Source organism: Acomys minous (genome assembly GCF_964271855.1).
Source record: "Acomys minous genome assembly, chromosome: 9".
In the NCBI taxonomy this organism is placed as follows: domain Eukaryota; kingdom Metazoa; phylum Chordata; class Mammalia; order Rodentia; family Muridae; genus Acomys; species Acomys minous.
The window spans coordinates 69343611-69349610 of NC_140490.1; the positions used below are offsets into that span (position 1 = coordinate 69343611).

The following is a 6000-nucleotide window of genomic DNA, read 5'->3' on the forward strand; positions in this document are numbered from 1 at the left end:
CAGTGAATCTTTAAAATAATAAAAACATATTAAATGCCATATTCTGTATGTCTCTGAGGTTTTTGAAGACCTTATGTATTTTACCTTATCTTTCTATAGGATCTGTTGCACTTAAGATGTACATTCTTTTGGTAAAAATAGACTAATAATTGATATGACTATGATTTGATTAACTAATAATTAACTTTTATAACTTATTTATCATAAATAGCCTGCAATAGCACTTTCAAAGTATTGGAAGTAAACCTTGCATTATAATTGAGTTATATGTGTACAATACCTTATATTAGAGTACAGATATATATGTGTGAAGAATAATCTTATTTTGGAATTCTGTACCAATGTATATAAAATTAAACTTATTTTGCATCTATGTACAAAATCCTATACCAGTGAATTATAAATAAACTTGTAAGTGACAATTGAGGCATTAAGTTGAAGAATAGATTCAATAATCTACTTTTTGTTCTATCTTCCCTATACTTTTCTATAATCCCCCTTCTTTATTTTCAACTCCTATCTCCAAGCCTAAGAATGGAAGAAAAAGGTAAGACACATCCCTGAGTCCAACCTTGTTTTTTCTCTAAATAAGACCAATAATAATTTGTAACCAACTTTATTGAAAATAAAGCTCTGTAGCCCAAAAAAGCAACAGAAAACCTACAAATCCCCTTAAAGGAAATGGGGCATCTTATTGTATGGATCCACTTAAGAAATTAAGCAGTGAGCTCTCCATTTAAATGAATATAGCATCAGACCCTTCTGTGGCTCTTTGGTGATTAAGAGCTGGTGCTGCTGTGGGAAGCACCCTGGTGTTAATAAAAGGAAGCTGCATACAAGCATTAGTCTGCTTCAGTCACACTCACTGGTTCATCTTGAAAAAAAAAAAAAAACCAAAAAACCAAAAACCAAATCCACATCTTTCAATCATCAGAGAACTATAGACAGACATAAAATGAACTTTATTGTGTATTCATTATCTGGTTTATTCCACATCCTTTTTTCCTGCACAGAACCATGACATATATAACAGCAACGAAATGTTTCCGTGTATTGAAGGACAGTAGCTGTTGCATTGGACTCCTATTGGCTTAATGCACAGTACATGTCATTCTTTCACAATTCCATAAAATCTTTTCTACAGATGGATACTTACAGACACTTGTAAGTGTAAGTAATAGCCCCATAGTACTAACATTTAGCAAGCACAATATCAGAGAAAAGATAACTAAATTTTTGGGATAAACTGATTATATCGGTATGAGTCTTAATGAAATTTATGAACTTTATCTTCATGCTTCCAGCCATGGTATTAACAACCAATTTTACAAATCCTAGTGAAAGGCATTTTCTCAGCGCTGGAGAGATGGCTCCTGGAGCCTGGAGAGATGGTACTAAGAGCACAGGCTGGACTGCCAGAGGACCCAGGTTCAATTCACAGCATTTACACATTGGCTCAGAACCAGCTGTCAAATCCAGTTAGTCACAGGCCTCATGTGTACATGTGATGCAGAGTCATAAATACAGGCAACACATTTACTTATTCATACACAGTAAATTAATACAAAAGGTAAAAAATTAAAGTTCTGTTAAAAAAGTGGCCAATGGAGAAAGTGTTTTCTTTATCATTGTAATTTGTTAAGATTACTCTTAATGAAAGACTTAAAGTCAGCAATATTATTGTTTAAGAATACAAACATACTTAACCAGGTGTGTGGAATTTTGTCTCCCCATAATATTGAAGAGCTAAGAGTTTTTCCTTACTTGTTGAACAAATAACTGGGAGAGATATTGTCTCAATTTTTCCCACTGAGGATGCCAACACTCTGCAAGAAGCTCATCTCTCTGGATCAGGACAAGGGGGCTGAAAGTTGCATAACCAAGGGACAGAAATTCTCGTGCATTTACCATCAAGGTATTGTCTCCTGATGAAAGACTTAAGTATAGAGAAAAGGCACAATCTGTCCAGTAGAAGAAAACAAAACAGAGCATCAGAAGGAGGACACTTTGAGCAGCTCTCAGCTCAGGGGGAGTTCTGTAGAGAAGCTTGGAGCTCTGAAGGTAGAGGACATGCTGGTGGTGCCTGTGGAGAAGAAACACCATGTAGCCACTGGCCCCTCCCATGGTGCCCTGGAACACTGCGTCTCTCAGGACCATGAGAGGGAGAACAACCCATTTTATATTCTGACTTTCTAGCATAAAATAACAATAATTCTCATCACCCATAAGCTGTGATATATTCAGACCTGTACTAGTGATGGAATGGATAAGGTTCACACCTATTAGAGCATTGAGCATCCAAAAGACTGAGAAGAACGGAAGGATGTGCCATGCAGACATTGGCCTGAGCCTCCTCCACCCAGATGCTCTGGGACTGATGATGATGGCCTGGACCACAGTGAGGAGACTGCTGGTACAGATGGAGACACCACGGGCCACCCTCTCCATGTAAACAATGATCTTACAGCCTATATCATCTAGGAAGTTTCTCAAACCAAAAACTTCTATTGTATTTGGCAATCCTTTTGCAAGAAGAATTAAGATGTTTGTAAAAGCCAAGTGGATGAGAATAATGTATATGGGTTTCTTTTCACGGCCTCCCCACCAACTGAACATATACTTCACAGAAACAGTGATGTTTCCCAGAATGCCTAGCAGAGTCATGAAGAGAAAAATTATTTTCTTAATGAGCTTCAAAACCATTTCTTCCTTCCTTGTATACAGGATGCAAATACATTTAAAAGAAAGTGTCAGTAATGCTAGACATGGATCTCAAGAACACATTTTGCATAATAGCATATTTCTGGTCTTCAAGAGGAGGTGGTAGTCGACACAGGTAATGCTGCAGATTACATCACTGAAACTCCCATGTCTTCTTGTGGATTATGGGTTAGTGTGTGTGCTCTGACAGTTGTTTGTAACTAGTATTCAAATCTAAAAAATTTATAGGCTATCTTTATTTTTAATCTATACACTAGCAAAACTGACTTGTTCAAGTTTGTGTGTATGTATGTGTATGTAATTCTGTCTGTCAGTCTGTCCATCTGTCTACATTTATGTGTTATCCTCGTTATTTTTCAGCATAGTTAAATTTAACTCTAAAAGTCCCCAATCAATATTTCATCCTTCACTTCTCATTATTTTCCTACAAAAATTCTAAAGCTGGAGGCTCATGTTTAACATGTCTGTTTTCCCCGTGTCACACAGATACTGGAATACTCTGCTGGTCAACACCTGTGACATCTCTCAGATCTAGTTACTTTACCTTCCACATCTTTCCTCCTTTGTTTGATATTATTTTCTTATTCGATTCTTGATTATCATAACTTCTGGACTTGACTTTAGCTTAAAAGCTTTATATTTTCAGTCTCTGCATCTTAATATTTGAAAAGTCTTTACAGTGACCATTCTGTGATTTCACCCCATATAAATGTTCACTAGATATTTCTTAAGGTATTCTATAAACTGTATAACCCTTCCAGACAAGGCCAAGCAGTTAAACGTGAATCATCAGAAGAAATTCAGAAAATTTCATGTATCCACTAGGTTTCACTAAAGGTGGAAGTGGTAGTGGAGGTGGTGGTGCTGGTACTGGTGCTGGTGATGGTGGTGGACGTGGTGGTGGTGATGGTGGTGGTGGTGGTGGTGGTGGACGTGGTGGTGGTGATGGTGGTGGTGGTGGTGGGTATCTAGAGGATTCCTGGTAGCTTCCTAGGAGAGAAGGTATCAGAGAGCTGTGATCCCACAAGTTAGCTAAAGCATCTGTGACCCTCGTAGGTGACATTAGTGCCTCTAAGGGAGGATGGAGCAGCCATGGACCAGGGGATGATGATGAGGTGGATGGAAGATGGGGATTGATGAGGTGTGAGGGCTGCACTCACAGGTGACATGAGTGCGTTTATGAGTTATGAGCCCTTTAGTGTGGGCTGCATGCAGCACAGTAGTTAGGGGCATGCACAGTGAGCACGGATTCCGTCATCTAAGAGGACATGGTGGCATTTGCCTCTGCAGGGGCTTGTGAGCAGCAGCTATGTCACTTTGCTTTGCAGCCTGCTTCTCCTCCTGTTTCTTTCCAACCTGTTTGTCAGGCGGGTTCCTCTGTTCTACATCAGTCCAAGCTGATTCCAGAGCTGAGACCTCGGCAGGATGTTGTTACTCATGTCTGGGAGCTCCATCTCATTCCTCAGGGGTCTATGGTAAGCATTGGGCACCATTTCTAAAATAAGAGAAACCGGGATACTTCAGTGGCTGCATGGGCTGTGTGTCTTCTGAATACTTGGGATGCCTCTGATCACTGCTCTCCTTCCTGCAAAACTCATAGGATTATGTAAATTTTTTGTCTTGATAACCTCACAGGTGACATACACAAACCTGAGGTTTTTTCCCTCAGATGTGTGTCCAGGTGGCTTCATGACTCTAAAAGTCAACCGTTGTCTTTCCTCTGATGCTCTACTGCAGGCTAGAAATCACAATACCATTCTAAGTATCTGAACACAACAAATAATTCTCCAGACATTAACACCAAGCACATCAACTTCTATTAACATATTGACAATGAAAATTAAGCATTTAGTCAGTGATTGGAATTTGTAAAAAATTCTTGCTATTAATTTACCCTGTCATGATGAAAATATTATTTTTTGTTTTTCTCATGCTTGCTTTCCTGGTTACCCTGTCTTTTTTAGTCATCCCTTCCCTTTTCAAACCTTGAAATCATATTTGAGATCAGCTTTTAACCTTTTAATGATCAATTCCTTCTACTGAAGTGGACTGTGAACAGAAGGAGAGGTGATTCGTGTCCCACATTATCTTCAGAAGTGCTAGCAAATTGATTTAAAACATGGGGCATTCTTGTCTTTAGATCGACGATGACACCATGTCTGGTATTAACCCCCAAGATACACATCCACCCACCCTGGTTTTCTAAAAGAAGCAAACAGAAACAGAAACAGATCATTGTTCTTTGCTGCTTAGTACTGGGATGAAGCTAAAGTGAGCTGTTTCAGGATGTGCTAGTTTACAGCCTGGACCCTTCACAGCAGGGATGCTCAAGATGGTGATGGTAACTGTTACACTTAATGGTTCACAGTTCTCTACATACACTAGGCATACAGGCATACAGTGACTGCAGTTGTGATATGTATGGATCATATTGTGTGATAGAATTGAGGGACTGTAAGATTGGATATTGAAGGAAAACCTTTAAATTAGGAAGTCAAAGTTATTGTTAAGGAAAACATATGCCAATGTTTGAAAGGTGAAAATCATCAGAAACAAACAACCCCCCCCAATTTTACAAATGCTAGTGACACTTTCGAAGTCACAGTTCTGGCAAGCATTGAGGTGTAAAAATAAGAATTTTTGTTTATTTGGGTTTTTTTGTCTTGTTATTTTTAGACAGAGTCTCTCTATGTAAGTCAGGCCAGCCTTGAACAATTATGTTACCTCGGTCTCTTTAGTGATAATACAGCAGTGTTTCATTATTGTCTCAAATTTTTGATAGACATCTGAAAGGCTTTTATAACTTATTGGTTCCTTTACAGAAGCAAGGAGGTAACCTCAGGCAAAGACCCACCCAGAGCTCTGTCATGGTACTCCAGCCTGAGGACGGACAGCGATGCCTCAGCACTTCTGTTCCATTTCTATCTCCAGGAACTAGTCTCTCAGCTCTCCAGAGCCAGGTAATAGCCTTGTCACAATCAGAAGGAAAGTGGGGAACCTAAGGCTCACAGAGCCTCTCAACTACTCCCTGGCTTAGTCAGAGAGAGACTTCAGCTTTCATGAATCTCTCCATGGCACAGCTGAGGGGATGGAAGATCTTACCTCCATGCACTCACCTGGACCTCTGTGGTGCAGACAGGCTCTGGGGCTGCTCTGGGAAGGTGACAGATGCCAGGTCATATTTATACTATGTGGATCTGTGGGGCTCTTGGTGCCATCAGGTATTGCAGACTTCAAGTCTCATGTTGTCACAGTGTCAGGGGCAAGCAAGGGCTCTGC

At 39.7% G+C, this 6000-nt stretch overlaps 1 pseudogene across 1 annotated transcript; it reads right to left on the bottom strand.

The window, feature by feature from the left end:
* Nucleotides 1-1702: 1702 nt before the first annotated feature.
* On the bottom strand, nt 1703-2766 carry LOC311605869 (vomeronasal type-1 receptor 4-like; annotated as a pseudogene). Its single transcript has one exon. The product of its transcript is annotated as a vomeronasal type-1 receptor 4-like (transcript).
* Nucleotides 2767-6000: the final 3234 nt, after the last annotated feature.